The sequence below is a fragment of the Ovis canadensis genome, chromosome 20 (genome assembly GCF_042477335.2).
Source record: "Ovis canadensis isolate MfBH-ARS-UI-01 breed Bighorn chromosome 20, ARS-UI_OviCan_v2, whole genome shotgun sequence".
Classification (NCBI taxonomy): Eukaryota; Metazoa; Chordata; class Mammalia; order Artiodactyla; family Bovidae; genus Ovis; species Ovis canadensis.
In genome coordinates this window covers 60501125-60525069 of record NC_091264.1, presented here as the reverse complement: position 1 = coordinate 60525069, position 23945 = coordinate 60501125, and the positions used below count along the sequence as shown (strand labels likewise).

The window sequence follows — 23945 nt, the reverse complement described above, 5'->3', positions numbered from 1 at the left end:
TGGCCCGTGTGCCTTTGCTGCACGGACCACAGCCTTAGCTGACCTCCGCTGAGTTGCTCACCTGTCACTTTGAGCCTTCAATAGACACTAAAGCCTAGAGTTATCCCAAGTGGGGTAAGTGCGAAAAAGCAAATGAAACATGTATTATGACTGAAAGATGTGTGTTTTAACTAAGGGAGAGTGAAAACCTCTTACATTGCTTCTGAAGTGAACTTTGACTAATATATTCATGTGTCTAAGTTCCCCAGCTAAAGTTCTACATGGGCCCCAAACACTCAAACTGCTAAACTAAAACTAGTGCTGAAAATTCCATGGATCATAGAGAACTTAAGAAAATGTCTCCATTTTCCTGGGCTTTCACATAGTTTCACATTCCAGTGGTCAATTAGGAAAACAGGAAAGGCAATTCATTACTTCTTGAACTCTGTCTTTCTAGTTCTCAGTAAATTACAAAATATTCAACCTGACTAAACTATTTCTTTGGCTGCTACTTTGTTTATTACCAATATGTCAACTGTCAGTTCAGTTCAGTCGCTCAGTCATGTCCGACTCTTTGCGATCCCATGAATCGCAGCACGCCAGGCCTCCCTGTCCATCACCAACTCCCGGAGTTAACTCAGATTCATGTCCATCGAGTCAGTGATGCCATCCAGCCATCTCATCCTCGGTCGTCCCCTTCTCCTCCTGCCCACAATCCCTCCCAGAATCAGAGTCTTTTCCAATGAGTCACCTCTTCGCATGAGGTGGCCAAAGTACTGGAGTTTCGGTTTTAGCATCATTTCTTCTAAAGAAATCCCAGGGCTGATCTCCTTCAGAATGGACTGGTTGGATCTTCTTCCAGTCCAAGGGACTCTCAAGAGTCTTCTCCAACACCACAGTTTAAAAGCATCAATTCTTCGGTGCTCAGCTTTCTTCACAGTCCAACTCTCACATCCATACATGACCACAGGAAAAACCATAGCCTTGACTAGACGGACCTTAGTCAGCAAAGTAATGTCCCTGCTTTCGAATATGCTATCTAGGTTGATCATAGCTTTTCTTCCAAGGAGTAAGCGTCTTTTAATTTCATGGCTGCAGTCACCATCTGCAGTGATTTTGGATACATACATACAAATAGATTTTCCAATATATAGATTTTCACATCTATATGTGGGGTTTTTGACGGCTTACTGTTAACAAGCTGTTTGGGGGGAAATTCACTTTGCTAGCCTCTGAACGTTGGCTTCCCTGGTGGCTCAGTGGTAAAGAATCTGCCTGCCAATGCAGGAGATACAGTTTTGACCCCTGGGTCTAGATGATCCCCTGGAGAAGGAAATGGCAACCCACTCCAGTATTCTTGCCTGGAAAATCCCATGAACAGAGGAGCCTTAGCAGGCTGCAGTTCATAGGGTCACAAAAAGTCAGACAAGATTTAGCAACTAAACAACAACAATCCTCTGAATACTATCTAAAGGGAGGTTATTATCTAGAATTGTGACATTTTTTGTTTTGTGCTGTATATACTTGTATCAATAAGTAAAACTAAGATCTCAGAATTGTCTATATTTTTTAAATGCTTCTGTTGGACTCTATGAAAATCACAAAAATAATTTAACCTTTTCAAACTATGCTGAATCTTTTAGGTTCCCTTTTTTTATTCTTTTGCCTCCTGGGTCACAGAAATACTGGTGGTTTGTAATCTAGGCCAGTGGTTCTCAAACTGTGTGTGCATGCTCAGTCACTCAGCTGTGTCTGATTCTTTCGTGACCCCATGGACTGTATAACCTACCAGGTATGCTCTGTCAGGGGGATTTGCCAGGAAGAATGTTGGCATGATTTGTCATTTCCTCCTCCAGGGGATCTTCTCGAGCCGGGGATTGAAGCTACATCTCCAGCGTCTCCTGCATTAGCAGGTAGAGTCTTTACCAATGAGCCACCTGGGAAGCCCCCCTCTCACTTCAGCGTGCTTTCAAATCACCTAGAGGATGCTGGGCCTACATCACTGAGTTTGCATGACTAACAATTTTCAAGGTGATGATGATACTACTGGTTCAAAGACTAGCCTGGGGGGACCACAGCCTTAGACCAAGCTAAACGAGAAAGAGCATTAACTAGGAATCAACAGGCCCAGACTCTAATCCTAGATCTGTCACGGTCTTGCTGTGTAACCTTACGGAAGTCATTTGGCATCTCGACGTCTGTTTCTTCATTAAACGACATAGTTAAATAACTTATGAAAATCCACTATCATTTTATAATCTTGCAACTGACCCAGGCAATAGAGTCCACTCCACCATGCATACCAAACAATTTGAAAGGTCAGTTCTTAACTAAAATAGTCACTGTGTTTCAAGCAGAACATATGGTATTGCCTCATACTGTTATGTCAACAATAATGCTATATATGAATTCCTAAACATCATCACATTATGCTAAATTGTGAAGAAAAAAAAAAAACCCATGATATGTCGGTAAAATAGGATTAGAGACAACACTATAAAATGCTAACCAGTGACTCATAGGGGCAAAAAAGAGAGAAACCAATAACAGAGGCAGGGTTTCCAACATGTTCAATGGTTAAGAAATGCACAACTACTACAATAAATACGGCACTCTACCTGGAAAAAGACTGAAAGTTTGCTGTAGACGTGGGCTGGGAAGAATTGCAGGCTGTGAATGATTTCGAAGTAGTAGGAAGATGACTAGAAATAAAAGAGAGTTGTAGCAGCAGGTGTGGGCAGATGTAACTCATTGATCTCAGCTGGGAATTGGCATGAGCATCGCAGTTCACCGATGTTTGGCAGCCTTAAATTCTGGGGCACGTTTTCTTGTCTTGGGGATGACGGCCCTACAAGGAATGCATTTATAGACGATTCTTGTTTCATTGAATTTTTACAGTTGGGTCCCATGTGTAGCCTCCTCTTCAATTCACTTCTGGATCACTGCTGGAAATACTTTGGTGACTTTCTCATCCTTGTTCACAACTTGGCCCAACAGTGCTTCAGGGCTTTCAGAATCCTAGCAACATTTAAAGCTACTCTACTGGTCACTACTGGCACCAAAAGGAGCTGAATTTGGCAATTTCCATTTCAGATCGTTAAATATAGCTAGAACTTTCCTTTTGTACATGCTTGGCTACTTGACCCTGAACACTTAGATTCATATCAAGTGTTGGATGAGGTGAGATTTGCTTTTTTTTTAATATATAAAAAAATCAAGAATGTGAAAAATAGGAAAAGACAACCTTCAGGGATAATGCTACCCAGAGATGCCGGAAGTGTGTCCGTGTGTGTGTTTTGTGTATTTCTGCGTGTTTCGGTTTATGGATGGAATATACATAAGCAAACTCAAAATTCACTTTTAACTAAAATTATTCCCTGACTTATCATTCACATTCGTATTTTCAAAACAAGTGTTTGGCAAAATGACTATACTTTTGATAATACTTATAGCTTTGTTGTTGGAAATACTGTGTGGTTAGATATAGAATATTGTGAATCTCCCATAATCTCTCTTAGGTGGAACTGAATACATGTAAGAAATGACTTCCATTATATGGGGGAACTTGGGGGTTCCTTAAAAGGAAGGTCCAGACTGAGGTCAGGTGTCCATTAAGGCTGATGGTTTGTTGCCGTTCTCGAGTCACGAAGTCACTTCATGACCCCATAAACAGCAGCCCACCAGGCTTCTCTGTCCATAGGATTTCCCAGGCAAGAATACTGGAGTGTGTTGCCATTTCCTCCCCCAGGGTATCTTCCAAACCCAAGGATCAAACTCCTGTCTTCTGAACTGGCAGGCAGATTCTTTACCACTGAGCCACCGGGGAAGCCCCAGGGCTGATGCTACCCGAGATCATTTCTGATGGTGCTCAGTGATACCAAGCTGTTTCCAGGAAAACTGAAGTTTCCAACAAAATCAGCCCCTTTTCTTCTCTTCAGTCACCTGTCAGAGAGCATGGTGCTCACCTCTCTCCAACTTCTCATAAATTGAAACCAGTTTCCTCTTGATTACCCTTGTGTAACATCTTTATGGGAATTGTTTTCCCATACTTATTACGAACATTTTAATAGAATGTTAAAAAAAATAATAGAAGAATTTCAGAAAATAGCCATAGGAAGTATGGAAGGTGTGGAAAGGTTTTTCACAAGCATGAGAAGAATCTACTGGGGTAATTCAGGCTTTCAGAAGAGTCAAAGGAACAGTTTAATAACCCTAAGTTTTCTTGATTTCTCTCTTGCACTTAGACCTCACACTCTGTCCACCAGGAAATCCTGTTGTCTCATGTATTCAAAATATATCTATGATCCTATAACCTCTCACCACCTCTACTGTTAATCCTCTGGTCCAGTTCACTTCCATCTTCCCCTCAAAACTATAAACCATCTGGTCTCCCTGCTTCCTTTTCCACCTCTCCCCTAGTTATTCTCAGGCCAGCAGCTGGTCATCCTTGCAAGCTGGGCAATGTTTCCATGTCTCCTTCAGAGTGAAAGACCACTCATCTCCTCTCTCTCCCTCGCTCCTATCACGCTGACTTTGTTATTCCTGGAATATAACCATGTACGTCCCTTCTCAGCCTCAGGGCTTTGCTTACACATCACTGCCCCCAGTGCAATTCACCCTGACTGTTTAAAAATTGCCAGGGACTCTCCAACACTCCCACACACACATACCCACACTCGCACAAGTAAGTCCCTGTATACTGCTCCTTTTTATCCCCCGTGACATGTGTTCCCTTCTGCCAGGCCAGGTCATTTACTTTCACCCGTGATCACTTCCTATCGTCTCTCTTCCCCTGACCAAGTTTATAGTGCTTGAGGATCACAAAGGCAAAGACCTTTGTTGTCTCACTAATGCATTGATCAAGAACAGTTCCTGGCATATAACAGGTGCTCAATAAATACCCAATGAATGAACCATTTTCAAATTAATGGAAACTAATATGAGGAAGATATTAGCTGACCTTCAAGAGAGAGAAAACAAGAAATAAAGAGAAGTGTATAAAAAGAAAATAACAAGAGAAGCTTTCCTCCAAATTACTAAAATAAACGACTGAAAGGAAGTTTCTTTTGATTGACCTGGTGATTTTTAAGAGATAACATGGCTTCACTGCTTAGAAATCAGTAAGAAAAAAGAAAAGAAAGAAAAAGGAAATATGGGGTAAAAAATCCCAATTTGTATCCTCAGTGAGAATTAGTCATTGGGTATGTATTTCCACAGAGAGATCTCTGTTGTTCCTCTCCTTTGCTAAAGAACGTCACTGGCTCAGTGGTCTATAACTTTACAACTTAAGACTTTCCATCGTTTCTGCCAGGGTGATGTTAACTGTAATATAATGTTTATAGCATTACACTTTAAGCTATAAATACTTAAAAACACCCTGTCCCAATAAGCTCAATGGAAAGTTCAAATGCACTGATCATTTACCCATTTTAGAGTGAGGGGGGATCACATCTTTTATTGCACAGAAATAAAATAAACCCCTCAAATCCTCTATTTTAATATACTTAGAAAGTTCCCTAATTAAGTTTCCAGAGATACATGCCAATATCCTATATGCAAATACTCTAACTATCCACAAAGAACAGAAACACAAACAAAAGTAATTTGACTTTAGGAGCTATTTTGTAGATTTAAAAGGACAGATTCTATATTAAATTCTTATCAGTCTGGTGATGAATAGGCTTCATAGGACAGAAAGATAAAGTAATGCCATCAATTATCATCTAAATTGCCATTTTACACTTAAGCATTATAAGTAACCATGTGCAAATTTAAGAAAAACAAAATGAATTTTCAAAATTACATATGACTTTTTTTTCACGTGAGATTGATGTAGAAATTCAGACATAGAAAAGTAAATAAGCATACATAGGCAATCTGAATAATTCTACCAAGCTAACATTTACCTCATAATAAAAGAACTGCTTAATCAGTAACGTGTAGCCTAGTCCTTTAGATTTCACATAATCTTGGTCAGTATAAAAGCAATCCTAAGTCTCTTTTCCTTTGTCCAGTCACAGTTTCTATAATCTAATGATTCATGAACAGATTTCTTAAATTAGCACCTATTTTCCTCTTCCAATATTGTTGGCTATTTCTGAATTTCTTTCCACAATACTTCCCAGACTCAGAAGCACTCAAAATCCCTTTTGCCTTACTTGCTTAATCTAAGATTAGGGTATCTAATTTTAAAAATTTCGTAAATGTATGACTATTTAACTCATCATTTACTTTTCCAAGTATGCCACCGGTCTGATTAAGAGCTGTCTTTCTAGTTGCAGGGGTGGAGCTAGAATCAGGTCTTTTTTCTCTCTCTAAGTAAGTTGGTCTTCACGTAGACTAGTAAGTAACCCATGGAAAGAACAATAATATCTTTTTTTTTCTAATTATTTTTAATTGCAGGATGATTGCTTTACAATGTTGTGTTGGTTTCTGCCATACATCAACATGAGTCACCCATAGGCATACATATGACCGCTCCCTCTTGAACCTCCCTCTCACCTCCCACCCCATCCCACCCCTCTAGACTGTCACAGAGCACCAGGTCGAGCTCCCTGCATCATACAGCAAATTCCCACCAGCTATCTCTTTTATATATGGTAATTTATGTGTTTCAATGCGACTCTCTCTATTCATCCCATCCTCTCCTCCTCCTACTGTGTCCCCAAGTCAAGAACAAGCGTATCTTGAGGTCCCCGCTTGGCCTGGCCACATGGTGCCTGCAGGCTCCTAGTGAAATACCTGGAACAGCCAGAAGAGGCATTGCTATGTCTCAACAAGCAGAAGGTGGGAGTGAGAGCCTCTCTGAGACAGCAGTGTTGTCCTAATCTACACAGATGGTGAGCATACTTTCAGGACCAGACACACACACACACACACACACACACACACACACACATTCAAATCTAAGTAGAAAGCTAAAAGCCAATCCCATTCCTTCATTTGAAACAGCATCATGTAAACTCAAAATGCTCTGCTAAATCACGTTGTATCAACCAGCTTCGTAGCTAAGACCTGCAGGCTTTAATTACTTTCAGGGGAAAGTCTGGTGTCCAAAGAAAGTCTCATTATGAACTGGCATTTGCTCCAGGGTGGAAGGAGGCCCAGAAATGAGGCTGTCTTGGGGTTCCTTTACCAAATCAAATATCTGTTCATCCTTCCTAGTGACGAGGCTGGTGATCTACATAATTAATATACGCTCACATCGAAGTAAACATGAAATGATTAAACAGGAAGGCTTTAACTAGAGAGCATGTGAGGAGGGAAAAAAGAAAAGGAATTAATGGGTAACAGAGTCTTAGAAACAGGGGAGAGAATTGTATGCTATTTTTGAGCTAAATTTTGTTCTCATCCAAAACCTAATTGGTTTTTAAACTTCTTTCTCCACAACAGCCCAGACAAGGTGGTTTGGAGCATGTGTTATACACAAAATATTTACATCGTGGCTCTTGTAGCCTAGTCAGCAATTTGTGGAATAGCAAATTGAAAAAGTAATACTGTAATAAAAAAATAATAGTTGAATAACCTGCATTCCTAGCAGACCAAACTTGGAGGACCAGCAATAGAAATCTTGAGAAACCGCTGCTATTGGCATCTAAACAGCAGCTCTGATGTGGTGGGAAGAGCCAGAGTAGGGATCTTTATTTACATTTATTGAGTCTGCTAGGGACCAGGCACCACGCTAACTGCTGGGAATGTGTAATCTCATTTAACAATAAAAGCAATATCTTATGTAAACTCTGATATCGTCATGCAGGACACACAACACACAAAGCTAGTCAATGAGCTATTAATCAAAGCGAAGGGAGATACGCATGCCCCATTATCAAAAGATAAATGCCACCAAGACTGGGGGAAATGTTAAATACCTGCAGTATCTCTTGCTTAAAATCTCCTTGTCTAGAAATTATGAAATTATGTTTGCTTGCTTTTTAATGTTCGATAAAGGAGTTACGCTAAAGGGAACAATAAACCTCTGCCGGAAGTGTTCTGCATTGGGGAAACAAGCTGTGTTTAGATTCAGCTCTGATCTTTCCTCAAATGATGAGTTATGGTTGGTTGTCAGCAGGAGTTCAGAGTTCAAGGTGGAGACTACTTAACGGTCTTTTCCTGCCCAAGACAGAAAGAATCACACATTTGCCAGAGGACTGATGTCAGGGAGAGCAATGCTGTGTATAATAGGAACCCTGAAAGAAACACCCAAGACCCTTTGGTTTCTGCCTATCTCATCATCCCCTAGGACTTCCATTGCATCAGACTTTTTGGCTTTTAGGTTAAGCAAGATCCAGCACCTGGAGCAGAGTCGGCTGGTAATTTTTCTGTTGTCCTAACATACAGCCCTTTGAGGCAGGCACTAAATGGCATCTCCATTCATACAGGGAAGGGAACACACACTAAGCGAGACTGACCTCCTGGTGGTCCCCACAGGCAGAAGGTGAGCCAGGAAAGTTCATCCCTTGTGTGCTCTCAGCTCTTCACCGTGGGGGTGGCAACGTTTGGCTATGGACGAATATCGAGGCTAAACCGTCTTTGGTCCTGGAGTCAGAAACAAACCATAGGCCAATGGAGAAATCAGAGAGATGGGGGAAAAGGGGATTCGGGGCACTAATTCCTAGCAATATCACAACTGGTAATCAAAAAGGAAGGCATGGTTTCTTCCTAACAGAACCAGTCTGTAGGAATGCTCAATCTGTAGTCTGTTCCTTCCTGAAGTTTCAGTCATTTCCAGCTAGTCTTTTTATAACTAAGTATGGATAAATATTTATACCTGAGCCAGGTAGACTCAATTGATGGTTTCCTACAAGAGCCCAGCACACACGACTTAGCGAGTAAACTACTACTAGTCACTCTTAAGAAATGGGGCTGGAACACAGCCTGAATCCTTTGGGCTGAGCGCTGCTGGGCAGTTTGATCTACCCTTTCCTGACAGAGGAAAGGGTCTAAGGAGTCGTCCTACAAACACAGTTCTTGTTTTTAGAACTTCGTTTCCATGGAGACGGCTGTCTGATGGAGGAGGCAGAGTCTACTTCCATAGACAAGAGCTTGCATTTTCTCATTCTTATTATCATGAATGTGAAAGTGAGAGTCACTCAGTTGTGTCCAACTCATGCAACCCCATGGACTGTAGCCCACCAGGCTCCTCTGTCCATGGGATTCTTCAGGCAACAATACTAGCATGGGTAGCCATTCCCTTCTCCAGAGGATCTTCCCAACCCAAGGATTGAACCCGGGTCTCTTCTACTGCAGGCAGATTCTTAACCATCTGAGCCACCAGAGTCTGCTGGGCTACAGTCCATGGAGTCACAGAGTCGGACTCTAATGAGTGACTTGCTGCTGCTGCTGCTGAGTCGCTTCAGTCGTGTCCAACTCTTTGTGACCCATAGACGGCACCCCACCAGGCTCCTCTGTCCCTGGGATTGTCCAGGCAAGAATACTGGATTGGTTGCCATTTCCTTCTCCAAAGCATGCATGCGTGCTTAGTCGCTTCAGTCATGTCCGATTCTGTGTGACCCCACAGACAGCAGCCCACCAGGCTCCTCTGTCCACGGGATTCTCCAGGCAAGCATACTGGAGTGGGTTGCCATTTCCTTCTCCCAGTGAGCAACCAACACTTTACTATTATGAGAAAGTTGCAAAAAGGAGTAGAAAATAAGAACATTTTTTTAAAAGTGTAAATTTTGAAAGCTGGCTGGAATTTTACTGGACATCCTGCATTTGGCAAACTCATTATCTTGGCTCCCAAATTTAAAACACATATCTTATTTTCTGAAATAAACATAATTTTTGTAACTACAGAACACTTAAAAAATCATTTCCAAGGCTCAACAAGCTTAACCCAACTTCCTAAAAACCCTTCTGTCACCCAAGGGCAATGCAACAGAACAGAGGAACATAATGTGCAGAAAACATTTCGTTAAATAAGTGCAACTGGCAAGACTCTTCATCCACCACCTCCCAGCACCAGGCGCACCCTCCAAACAAGGCAGACAATAAATGGGAACAACATGGGGAGGCTTTGCTCATGCCACACATCTGCTCACTTCGTTGGATTGTGTTTTATATTTAGGCATAACAAGTTTGGATTGTCTTTATGTACAGTGACAGCAGTGCAATGAATGTTGTTTGAACTCTGAATTGTATAAATACAGAGACATGTTGATTTGAGAAGAGAAAACAAGGCATGTGAAAATTGGCAAAATACCCATTTTAAGAATTATAGTTACTCTTCTTGAAAAAAATAGACAAGAAAGTCAACTGGCAGACCACCCACGAAGTACCATTAAGATCTAAACAACACGAAAAAAAAAAAGACAACGTGCTCTAGCCAGTACAGTTTTTGAAAGCAGTAACTTTATAAAGCCTTTCGTTTAATCCAGGGACCTCAGCATAGTTCCTATAGTTACAGACTCCTTTGTGTATTTACACATGTGAAATAAATTGAGGTCATTAGAAAAAAATAATGATAATAATTGCTAGTGTATATAGTACACCTCTATGAACCAGAGATGTCATACGTGTTACCTTATGTAGTGCAGCGCTATAATATAAAGCCTACAAAATAAATATTAAGTGATATGTCCTAATTTTCCAGATAAAGACATTGAGGCTAAGAGACTAAATAAGTGAATAAAGTTCAAGTAGGAAGGTCAGCAGTAGAGGCTGAATTCAAACCTAAGCCCAGTTATCTCTATACATTTTTTTTTTTTTTGGCTGTACAGTGCAGCACGTGGGATCTTAGTTCTCTGACCAGGGATCAAACCCATGCCTCCTGTATTGAGAGCGCGGAGTCTTAACCAGTGAACTGCCAGGGAAATCTATCTGTTCCTAAGACTTGTGGCCTTGTCGCTACAATGCCCTGATATTCCATAACTCCTTTCTATAGTAGGTTTAATCCACATACAATGAGCCAAATTCATTATAGACAATAAAACAAGAACTCATAACCCAAAATAAGCATTTGGTTCCTAGAAAAAGAAATTTCATTGACATAATCTTTCAAGGAAACACATAAGCAATTAAATTAGGCAAATGTGCAATCAATTTAAGAGAAACAAAAAGAGGAAAACATCCAACAATAATACAAAATAAACCCATCTTGAACAATGAAGAAGTAGTGAATAGAGTAATCCAAGTGTTTTCTCTCTGTAGAGTTCATGTTCTGCAGCACAAATAAGCCTACCTGTCTTCAGTTCAGTTCAGTCGCTCAGTCTTGTCCGAACCGACTCTTTGCGATCCCATGAACTGCAACATACCAGGCTTCCCTGTCCGTCAGCAACTCCCAGAGCTTGCTCAAACGCACTTCCATCAAGTCAGTGAGGCCATCCAACTATCTCATCCACTGTCATCCCCTTCTCCTGCCTCCCTTCAGAAAGACTTTATTTAAAAATGGGAAAATGTCCTTTGCCCCTGTATTTCTCTGATAATCCTAGCCACCAGTAATGATTCTTTTTTCTGCTCTCCTACTGCCCTTAAAATCTGAATGACTCATTCACTTTGTAATTTCCTTTTATATGTATAGATCTCTACCATGAATTTTAAGCTCTCCAAAAGGAGCAAGTACATTCTGAACCTCTTTGTATGTCTTATAATACCTTGCACATAATACACGCTCAAGTAATTGTTGGTTTTATTCAGGGCAAGACTTCTGCCACTAAGATTATCTAGACTCACCAAATTTGACTAAAATGAAAGATTATGGTTCTAGCTAACTGGGTAACCTTTGAGACTTTTGGCAATGTAGTGCATATTTTCAGCTCAAAGTATCCAGTACTTTGCAATGGGCATCATCCTTTCCCTTTTTATAGACAGATCATTGTATTTGAGAGTAATAGGTACAGGTGACAGTAATAGGCGCAAACTTGCTTTTTATATTAGCTGTGTTTTTCAAAAGTTGTGTTTCGTTCTAATTTCTGCCACTCAAGACTTCCTCAAGGAATAAGGGGCACAACGGAGTACAGCATCCACTGCAAAGCAGAAAAGATGGAGGCTGTATAGGTGGAGAGAAGGGAGTGGATCGAAGCTTGGAAAATATTGCCATGAAGAATAAATCCAGGGAGGACAGACCCTTAAGCCCCATTCATGGAGCCACCAGAAGAGAAAAAGCATACAAAAAAGAGGGGGAGGATGAAACAAAGGAACATTAAGATTTGCAAGTGAGAGCTAAGATTTAAGATGTTCTATAAACGTTTATTGAGTGGCTGAAGGAACACATGCGTAATATCAGAGTCCCTTCGCTGAGCTTGAGACAGCAGAGGCGGAAGGACAGGAGAGTAAGAGGGGTCTGAAAGTGAGCGTTCAGAGGCACTTAAAGGATGCAATTAGGCTGAAACAACCAAGAGTTCTCTGGGAGCTGTGCGGAAAAACAGACCATGCAGTATGGCTTTTGCAAACTCCCAAGAAGTTCTGGGCGATGTTGGCTACCAAGAGACATGAGAGAGGCATGGCCACACTGCGCCTCTCAGCATCAACCAGGTGGCTGGATGGGAAGGGAGGCACCGTGTAGCGAACTATTTCACAGCTGTTTTTACGTGTGGATTCTGAAGCTGCCAAACTGTACATGAACGGCAAGTTGGTCCCGACAGCCGCACAAGCGCAGTGAGCCTCTGACTCGGGCAGATGCGCTGCGTTCCTGCAGTATCCGCAGTGGCTGGAGGGCAGCTCACCTCCTCAGGGAATGCGGGGTGCGGCAGCTGCTCGTGATGGCAATAGAATCGGATAGGTTCTGCCCTGTAGTTTTTAAGTGCTGCCTGCCTTTCAAAGGCAGAGCCTGCAAACAGTACAGGAGTGAACAAGTTTGCAAAGGAAAGGCACTTGCAATCTGAAAACCAGAGCAGCTGGATATCCAACTGCGTGAAGAAATTCAGAAGGCTCTTCTTCTCCCTTAAATTGATATTACTCACCCCCGTTTTATAGAGTGAAAGCATATGCTTAAGTATAATTACTCAACAACTCAGACCAATTTCCACATCACAGCCATATACATGGAATACTCTATTCCACCCAGGTGGTGACTATGTGACTTTTGTGCTTGGGTATTCCTTCAGGAGGATTATAAACCAATGGCTCTGGAGGTGACATTTTTAAAATAAAATGAAATGGTTTGTAAATACAGTTATGTATGACACTATGCGTGTGACATTCCAGGTGGCGGGAGTGGTAAAGAAACCGCCTGCCAGTGCAGGAGATGAAGAGACATGGGTTCGATCCCTGGGTTGGGAAGATCCCCTGGAGGAAGGCATGGCAACCCACTCCAGTATTCTTGCCTGGAGAATCCCATGGACAGAGGAGCCTGGCGGGCTACAGTCCATAGGGTCGCAAACAGCTGGACTTGACTGAAGCGACTTAGCACACACATGAATACTTAAAGTACCTAAAACAAACGCCGCATACCCACCATCCATTTGTGACAATGATATCCATCACCTCATGCTAATGGTAATTCTATTGTCTCCATATCAAAGAGGTGCCTTTTGCTGGTGTTACTGTAGTTCTTGTTGACTCTGCTGTCACTTTTGAACAGGTAAACAGGCTAGGACTCTCTAAAATCCATCGAGTGCAGAAAAAGGTAAGTGCAGCAGATGATTGGTGAGGTCTGGCCAGATACAAATGTGTGCTTGAGATGCTGAAGCAGACTGGTGAGAGGTGCAGAATCCATGTAGCCAAGCAATGTGGGAGAGTGAGAAGAAGAAAACTGAGGTGAAAAGAGTAATAAGTTCTTGACCTAGTCCTAGGGGCTTGGTGTCAAGAAATGTGTGATGGAGCCATTAAACTTAAAACTGCCAAGCACGAATTTTCTTAGAGAACTCTTTATCCTTTCAGACTGATTGTGTGTATATATGTAGATAGCTTTATACATGTGCAGTTTGAAATCTAATTTTATACACATAATATCCTTATTTTAAACATAAACTATAGGATAACCCTAGTATCATATGGTTGGATGGCATCACTGACTCGATGGACATGAATTTGAACAAGCTCCAAGAGTTGATGATGGACAGGGAAGCCTGGCATGCTGCAGTCCATGGGGTCACAGAAAGTCGGACACAACTGAGAGATCGAATTGACGTATCATATTTGATACTTAATAATACCATATGCTCTGAAGATGGTGGACACAAAACTTGCTGATTACACTTTTAGCAGTCATACCAAAGAATGACTATTTCATGAGAAATGTAAAGAAATTACTTTTCCAGTGTCTTCATTGAGGAAAGAAGGGTATCATCTGAAGAGGCAGCTTCAAGGGGCTGTTTGGATGTTGTAAAGAGCCATTAAGTTTATTATTCGTGACATAAATGGAAACTTTTTAAGTAGATTATGTTCTGACATAAAGGATTCCAGTTAAGACACCAGATTGCAAGGAAAGACACAAACAGCTGCTGCAGCTTTGAAACTGTACTTACTGCTCAGTTGTTCACAAAAATGTTTAGCTCAACTTCACTACTTTTAAACTTTCTGTAGACAAGTGACACGGATGTATTACAGGCCCAGGGAATGGTTTTAGAAACAATCAAAGGCTGACAGCAAAGCCAGGAAGTGTTCAGGGGACAAAACCTCCCCTTTGTGACCAAATGAAGCACTTACTGCAAAAACCAAGATAGCATTGAGGAAAACATGGGCAGCCAACCTATGAAACAGAGTGAACTTCAACCACAATGAAGTCACTGCTCATGTAACAGCAAGAAGCAGTCCCCAGAGAATCAATAAACAATTGGTTCCCAAAGAAGATGAATCCTACTCACCGAAGAAAATCAGAGGGCCTGCTTTCTTTCTCAGTGTTCTTCTCTCTACCCAAGCTTCTGTTATCTGTGATCCAGTCATCCTTCAGTATTTAATCAGCTTCCACTCTTTGGGAAAATCTTAGCTCATTAGCTCCTTCAAATTCCTCTCAGTGCATAGCGTGCACTTGCTATCATGTCCATGACCTTGAGCTCTCTACCATACAATTTGCATCAGTATTATTTGTTGTTGTTGTTCAACTGCTAAGTCATGTCAGACTCTTTGAGACCCCATGGACTGTAGCCTGCCAGCCTCCTCTGTCCATGGGATTTCCCCGGGCGAGAATGCTGGAGTGGGGTGCCATTTCCTTCTCCAGGGGCTCTCCCCAGCCCAGGGCTGGAACCCTAGTCTCCTGCACTGGCAGGCGGGTTCTTTACCACTGAGCCACCAAGGAAGCTGTGAAGTAATTTAAGTAAACTTAAATAAACAAAAGTCTTTATTTCCTTTCTTAAAGCCCTGCTGTGCCCTACTGAGATGAAGAAAAGAACAGCAAAATAATCCAGAGACAATCCGGAAGGAAGGTATAAAGGCAGCAGGAAGGAACTCTGGGGATGTTTAGCACAATGCCCACTCCAATACTTTGGCCACCTCATGCGAAGAGTTGGCTCATTGGAAAAGACCCTGATTCTGGGAGGGATTGGGAGCAGGAGGAGAAGGGGACGACAGAGGATGAGATGGCTGGATGGCATCACCGACTCGGTGGATATGAGTTTGGGTGAACTCCGGGAGTTGATGATGGACAGGGAGGCCTGGCGTGCTGCAGTTCATGGGGTCACAAAGAGTCGGACACGAGTGAGCGACTGAACTGAACCGAGCTGAACTGAGCACAATGCCCGCTATGCTTTTCTAGGGGAATTTTAACTCCTTCTCTGCCACGGCTTCATTCCTGCAATGTGAACAGCTGGGGACCCCACCGGGTGGTGATGTGACTTCAAAGTGGAGCAGCAAGTGAAGGAGGCAGAGGGCACGCAGTGGAGCCGGAACGATCTCTAGCATGTCTCAGATCACTAGCCTCTGCACCTGTCCCAAAGCACTGCATCTGAGGGTGTTCCTTAGACCACTACTGTGTCCCCAGGTAATAAGACCAAAAAGTAAATGATTAAATGTTTGTTGATGCCACTTAGCATATCTGCTTAAAAATGCTCTCCTTGTTGAGAAGGGGTAGTTAGGGTGTGAGATGGACATGTACACACTGCTATATTTAAAATGGATCACTAACAAGGACCTCCTGTAGAGCACAGGGAACTCTGCTCAGGGTCATGTGGCAGCCTGGATGGGAGGGGAGTTTGGGGGAGAATGGGTACATGTATATGTATGGCTGAGTCCCTTTGCTATCCACCTGGAACTCTCACAACATTGTTCATCAGCTACACCCCAATAGAAAATAATTTTTTTTTTTTAAAATGCACCCCTTGGAGAGATCATTCTGGTTGTCTCACTGAGTTTCTCTAGCTATTACCCTATGCAATGAATGCTTTCAAAAATAGTATTTGAGAATTGAGAGTTAAATCAACTAGTCTGGGGTATCACAGTCCTTGAATTAACTGAGTGGAGGGAGAGAGCAAGGAATGAGCCAAGTCAAAAGAACAAATGAAACCAAAAGAGCATCACCAACCTCAGGGCCAGAATCAGAATATTTATTAGGTTCCTGAGGGGTGAAGTGACTGCTCCCATGGGCAATTACATTTTCCAGAGCAAAATAAATTAGTTAAATGTGTCTACAAAATGGCCAAGCATTACAACTGTTCTTAGTCTAAGAATCATTTCATCACTAACTTACATTAGTGATGTTGGAAATAAATGAAAAGAACTCCAAGTTATGAAAGTTCTAGACTTTTGTTCTCATGGAGTTGGTAATGGACAGGGAAGCCTGGCATGCTGCAGTCCATGGGGTCGCAAAGAGTCAGACACAACTGAGCGACTGAACTGACTGAACTGATAGCAAATGAACAACTTTTAAGACAGGAAATATCTTAGGAGTCATATTAACTGACTCAAAATGTTGTCCCTCGGAATTATAAGTAGAACCTGAAAGTTTCTCTAGGTCTCATAAGCATGTTTTGGACATGAATAAGTTTTTAAGTATTAATAATAAATATTACTGAGCTTCCCCAGTGGCTCAGTGGTAAAGAATCTGCCTGCAATGCAGGAGATTCAGCAGATGAAGGTTCGATCCCTGTGTCGGAAAGATCCCCTGGAGGAAGACATGGCTACCCACTCCAGTATTCTTGCCTGGAGAATCCCATGGATAGAGAAGCTTGGTGGGCTATGGTCCATGGGGCCACAAAGACTCAGACACAACTGAAGCAACTGAGTATGCATGCCAAGTATATTATTATTAGAATAGAACTATGTGTGTGCTTAGTCACTCAGTCGTGTCCTACTCTTGCGACCCCATAGACTGTAACCTTCCAGGCTCCTGTGCCCATGGGATTTTCCAGGCAAGAATACTGGAGTGGGTTGCCATTTCCTTCTCCAGGGGATCTTCCCAGCCCAGGAATCAAACCCAGGTCACCTGCATTGCAGGCAGATTCTTTACTGACTGAACTCCAAGAGAAGTCCATAAAAGAACTGTAAGTAACGATTTATCTCAATTAATCTTCACAACAGTCCATATTATTCCCATTTAAAACTCAATGTTTAATTCTCTTTCAATGTTTAAATTTTTTTAAGTTATTTCCTTTCGAAGCTCAGCAAAGTTTAGAGGCTTTCCTAAGGATCCTTTCCTAAGGATGTCAGACCATCTGAATGGAAACCAGATCTTCTCATTTTAAATCAAGTGCATCTTGGAAGTGATAGAGGCCTAAGTGGATTCCATGTCTTTTAACCCAAATTTAGTTCTCTTTACATACACAACAGCGCAACTGAGAGATTAAAACTATGATCCCCAGAGGCTCATAGGTGAAAATAAGGACAAAGATTTTTTTTTTATGAACAATTGTCATTTAGTTCAAAGGAAATCATGAAACTGTCTTGTGTCTAGTCAATTAAAGATTAGAGACAGTGGAAGGAAAGGAATAGTTTCTGGGCCAGCTTGGGATCTAAGTATTTGGATGCTAAGACCAGGTTTCTCAACAGCGGGACTATTGCAGTTTGGGGCCAGACTTCTCTTTGATGTGGGGTCATCATAAGGTATTTTGCAGCATCCAGGCCTCTACCCCCTGGATGCCAATGGTGACAGCTAAGAATGTCTCCAGCATGGCCTCCCTGGGGGTCTAAGTCATCCTCCTCCCCAATTGAAAACCACAGACTTAGAGGCAGTACTATATTTTTTTTCCTGTGCCTGAAAGAAGTTCTATTTTTTCTTAATTGTAACATGTTACTGAGAAATGTTCCAAACTTCCTTCAGATGTAGAAGAAATTCAAGAAAGATTGTTCTCTCCACTAAAAGAATTGCCTTAACAAGTATCACCCATATGACTATCTTCCCATTGATGGTGACTTTCCTGTCCTTTGACTTCTCCCATTGATGGGACAGTCATTCTAGACAATGGGACAGTCATTCTAGACTGTATCCTGATGACACAGAGGCATGCTGTGAATACTGACATACTTGGAAGAAACTAGAGAGGGAATTTTTGTCATCCACATATGTGTAGGTAAAATAGATAAACATATAGAATGCGGTGCTCGGAGACACAGTGAGATACCCCTACACATGCATTCAATTGGCTAAAATTAAGAAGACTGACTGACTGAACCAAGTCCTGGCAATAGTCCAGGGGAACTAGAGCTCTCATCAGAGCCAGCAGGAGTGCAAAGCAGGAAGAACACTTTGGAAAACACTTCAGTCTTTTCTTAAAATGTGAAACTCATGTACACCTGCCACATGATGCGGCCATTCCAGTCCAGCCATTGCCTTGGTCCATGGGAAACAAATGGAAAAGGTAGACTTTTACATGAGTGTCCATAGGGGCTTTATTTATAATCACCAAAAGCTGAAAACAACCCAAAATTATAACACAGCCATTGAGTGGAATTTTTGTTGCTTTTGTTGTTCCCTCACTAAGCTTTGTCTGACTCTTTGCGCCCTCAAGGACTGTAGCAGTATGAAAAGGGAAAAATAGGGTCGAATAGTACTTGGCAATAAAAAAGAAGGAACTATACTCAGTTACTTGGATGAATCTCAAAATCATTATTTAAGTGAAAGAAAGTGAAGCCACTCAGTCATGCCCAACTCTTTGCGACCCCATGGACAGTAGCCTGCACCAATCTCCTCCGTCCACGAGGTTTTCAAGGCAAGAGTCCTGGAGTGGGTTGCCATTTCCAAAAGTATACATAGTGTGTGCATATGCAAAATGCTAGAACACACAAACTGGTTTGTGGTCATGGGAACCAGGTCAGCATTTCCTGGGACTGGTGACTCCTGGGGAAGGAGAGATGGAGAGGAAATTTATTCAGTGATGGGAAAGTTTGCTGTTGTGATCGTTATGATGACTTTAATTGTTCGATGCATATGTCAAAACTGCTGAGATTGTTCATTTAAATATGTGTAATTTATTGTAATTCAATTATAACTCAATAGAATAAAAAGGAACAAGTTATAGGAAAACGCAGGTTTTATCTACCCAGCAGAAATGGTGATAGAAGACAGAATTCAAACTCCAGTCCTATTATTCCAAAGTAACTGCTAAAGACAATTTTGGTAAATGTATATGTTGCATAGACACCAAATCCATGACACAGCTGTATATTGGAACCAGTCTAACCAGTATGTCTTGCCTTTCAGGCCAGAATATATAATAACACAAACCTGCACACAGGCACACTTGCCACACAATGCCATTACAAAGCAAAACCAGCTGTATTACAATTGCTTCATTCTGCCATCCTGGCATTCTTTCCTTATTTGAAGCTATTATCTTTTTGTCATTCTTTGATTTAAGAAATAGCTAATCTCATTTAAACAAAATGCTATAACCTTCACCTTATGAACAATTCAAGTTGGCGCTTATATTAATGCTTCAGCAAATACCAAATGCAGCGAAAGTTTACAAATCTTGGAAATGGGGACTTCCCTGGTGGTCCAGTGGCTAAGACTCTACGCTTTCAGTGCAGAGGGCACGAGTTTGATCCCTGATCAGAGAACCAAGATCCCACATGCTGCATAGTACAGTCAGAAAATAAAAAATATTTTAAAATAGTAATAAAATATTTTTTAAATCTTGGAAATGCACAAATGAGATAAATTCTGTGTTCTTTATGTTTTACGAACAGAAATTCCAAACTGATGCAAAGTGTTATTAAGTTGGCATTGTAAATGTGCCCGGCCTAAAACAGGTATACTCTAGATGAAGTCCCAGCTATGTCAAAGAATAAATGCATAACGTATTATTTGAGTCACAGCAAAGAGACTATGTTAACAATCAAAGAAGTATATTAATTTCCTTTCCAATATTTGGCCACTTTGGGCATGTTTTCCTGAAGAAAAAAAGAAATCTATAAGACTTGAATACCAAGTGAGATGGACTATAACTTTGAACTCAGAAAATAAGTAACTACAATTCTGTGGCTCACAGTAACATTTTGGCCTTCCTTTGTTTCTCTGTGACAATGGTAAATTATAGATTATTACGTCACCAGTTAGACAACACATGGATTTAGGGTGAACTGACGGATTCTGATGTAACAGCAAACTCTTTCTTCAGTAACTGAACATTGCTCCATCTGGCCAATGTAGAAACAAATGAAAGCAATATATTTAAAGACATTATGCCCTTTTGATTTTTCACCCCTGGATCAGTTATTATAATATCTTGATGCAAACAATGTTGTAATCCAGAATGAGGCTTAGCACTTAGGAACTAAAATGAGTCAAGAGAAGCAGAACAGGAGAAAGGAAAAAAGGAGCCTAATATACAAACAAACAAGAAACAGGATGAAACTTCACAAAAATCTAAACTTAGAAAAGCAAGTATTGTAGGTGAAAGTAGATGAAACTAAGCCAGGGGCACAGATATCAAGAGAAGAGTCTCAAACAAATATATGCAAACTTATCCTAATTATGTTTTAACAGAGATAATGAGAGCCACAGTAAAGAACATACTGCGATCTAAACACACAGACACATATTCATGGACAGACAGACACATATACATCATGAAACAGCGAAGAAGCTGGCTTTATGACTTTCTAGCTGTGATCTTGGTCAAGCTATTTAATTCTACTCCACTTCAGTTTCCCATGTTAGGTGAAAATAATACAAGAAAACCAAAGGACTGTTACTCTGTGAATTAAATGAGATAATGGTGATTGAGCCCTTAGCACCAAGTGAGGAACATTTGTAAATACAACAAATTTCAGACAGTGTTATAGAATTTATTAGGCATTATAATGGGAAAAAAACTAATGTCATGGAGCAATATATCATTTATGCAGAAGTATTAGTGCTACTTGCCTACTTCACAAGTATTTACAAAAAGTGGTAGTAATCATGTAAAGGAAACTGAGAAAATCATTCTCAGATAATTTAATCTGCAATAATACACTTGATCCAGATGATTAACAGTAGAGATATTAGATGAAGCAGAACAGACCTAAAGTGAAATTAAAGCCTATTTTCCCAAATCAAAAAGACAATTAAATACAGACTCTTAGAGGACCCAGAAAATCATCCAAGAATAATTCCAAAAGAAAGAAATCACCTAGTTGCCAAATGTTTAAACCTTAGAGATAAAAACCATATTTTACCAGCTACAAATGAGGGAGAAAGGCTTCAGAATTCAAAAGAAAAAAAAGTGACATGAAATTCATTCTCTGAAATGTATGAGAAGAAAGGCAAGAGCACCAGAGCTGCCACCACAGATGCAGTAACTGAGGAAGGGCATCTCCTTGAAAGCAAGGGAAACTCTAAATTCAACATGAGACAATGACAAAGAACAATAACAAACCAGCAGGAGCAAAGAGGAGGTTGGGAAGTAATGGATATCTGAGAACAAATGAAAAAGAATGCTTTAAAACAAACAAGAGATTTTTAGAACCTGAATAAAAGCAAGGTTAGTGATAGAACTTTAAAAGCTTAAGTGGATCAGACTTAACTGCACAAGACGCAGAGAACTAGAGCATCCCGTGAATCACCTCCCAGAGCACGTGTTTTGCTCTACCTGATTTTTACTCCCTCCCATGATTCTTTCTTCTCCTTTCTTTCCACCCTAGCCTTCTTTTCTTGACCGCTCCTTCATATCAAGTTCCCTCCCTACTCAGAGCATTGAACTGGCTGATTCCATGCAGGACAATCTTAGATCATATTTTTCTAAAATAAGTATAATATCATTTTTATAAATGATATAGATCATTTTTTTAAATAAGTATAAGATCATTTTTAAAAAATAAGTATAATATTTATCAAGCATCTCAAATATTTCTGGTCTTCAGAAGGCTGCAGATAAACCAACACGGAATGTAGATACCCATCATATTTTCAGAGATTTCCAATAAAGATAAAACCCAGTTCCATAGAAACCTCATGTCACAGAATTTACTCTCCAACAGTCAGTTCTGTATAAAGTTTCTCCAAGTTGACACTACTGATATTTGGGGCTGGATGATTCTTCATTCTGGGGGGACCAGCCTGTGCATTGTAGAATGTTTAGCACATTCTTGACCTCTAGATGACAGTAGCACCCCCAGCACTCCAGTTTTGACAACCAAAATTTTCCCAGCTATCTCCCAATATCCCCTGGAAGGCAAATAACCCCAGCTGAGAACTTGTGCTGTAAACCCTTAGATTTGGTGACTTTGAAGAGTCATTGGGAAGACTGAGGTGGTAACCATTTCTGTATTTATGGCAAGCACACACCTACTTTTTTTTTAAATTGGAGTATAGTTGCTTTACAAGGTTGTATTAGCTGCTACTGTACAGCAAAGCAGATCAGCTATATGTGTACATTTATGCCCCTCTGTCTGAGATTTCCTTCCCATTTAGATCACCACAGAGCATTGGGTAGGATTCCCTGGGCTCTACAGTAGGTTCTCATTAGTTATCCATTTTATACACAGGATCCATAGTGTATATGCATCAGTCACAGTCTCCCAGTTCATCCCACCATCCCCCATAAACCCCTTGGTATCCACAGGTTTGTTCCCTGCATCTGAAGGGCACATCTACTTTCTAGCATTATGCTTCTCATACAGCAGGCAGGAGACACACGTGACCATCAGCCCAGCTCAGCTCATTTCAGTTCAGTCGCTCAGTCGTGTCCGACTCTTTGCGACACCACGAATCACAGCACGCCAGGCCTCCCTGCCCATCACCATCTCCCCAACTTCACTCAAACTCACGTCCATCGAGTCGATGACGCCATCCAGCCATCTCATCCCCTTCTCTCCTGCCCCCAATCCCTCCCAGCATCAGAGTCTTTTCCAAAAAGTCAACTCTTCGCATGAGGTGGCCAAAGTACTGTGACCCTGGAGCACTTGAAATGCGACCAGTCGGAACCGAGTTGTGCTGGGAGCGTAAAACAAATACCAAATTTGAAAGACTTGGACATAAAAAAAAAAAAAAAAAAAAAACCTCATACAAATTTTACATTGACTACATGCTGAAATCAAAATAGTTTGAATGCATTAGGTTAAGTAAAATTTATTAGTAAAGTCAGTTTCAACTTTCTACTTTGTAATGCGGCTACTAGAGAATTTGAAATTGCATATACGGCTTGCATCGTATTTCTGTTGGGCTTGTGCTGTTCTAGGAAGCCAAGGCACTTTGCATGTCAAAGACTTTTGTTTTTCATTAAGCCAACAGTATTTAAAGAATGTCCGTGGTATGTGCCTAAGGTTGCATTAGCGGCTTTTGGCTACATCTATCTGAGGTAAGTTCCTTGATGTCAAGGTCTGTCATTTCACTTTGCAGATAGAAAAATAGGAACTAAAGAAAAAAGTAATCTAAAATCACCCTCTCAATTGTAATGCCAGAATTAATTAAATACAACCTATTGTTTCCCATTCCCAAACAGCTTTTAGTCACCAAAAATCTTTGTCCCTAAGAAAACAGTATTTTCCTTCTTCTATAATTATTATAGAGATAAAAATCAAATTCCAAAGAAAACAATTTCCAGACACCTTAAGACAATAAAGCCAGCATTTGTTTGAAGGGAAAACAAAAACAAGATGGGAGACTCAAAAGGCATTGCTTTGTATAATAATTTAATTAATAGCATGTTGAGAAAAGAAAAACATTTTCCATC

At 40.9% G+C, this 23945-nt stretch overlaps 1 protein-coding gene across 2 annotated transcripts in view; it reads right to left on the bottom strand.

Moving 5' to 3' along the window:
- Nucleotides 1-23162, bottom strand: part of LOC138426071 (uncharacterized) — a 203075-nt gene extending 179913 nt beyond the window's left edge. Inside the window, exon 1 of one of the 2 annotated variants that reach the window (XM_069564735.1) lies at nucleotides 23041-23162. The gene's annotated coding sequence lies outside the window, so the exon portion shown is untranslated. The remainder of the gene's footprint in view (nucleotides 1-23040) is intronic. The other variant, XM_069564736.1, reaches the window with a different exon arrangement.
- Nucleotides 23163-23945: the final 783 nt, after the last annotated feature.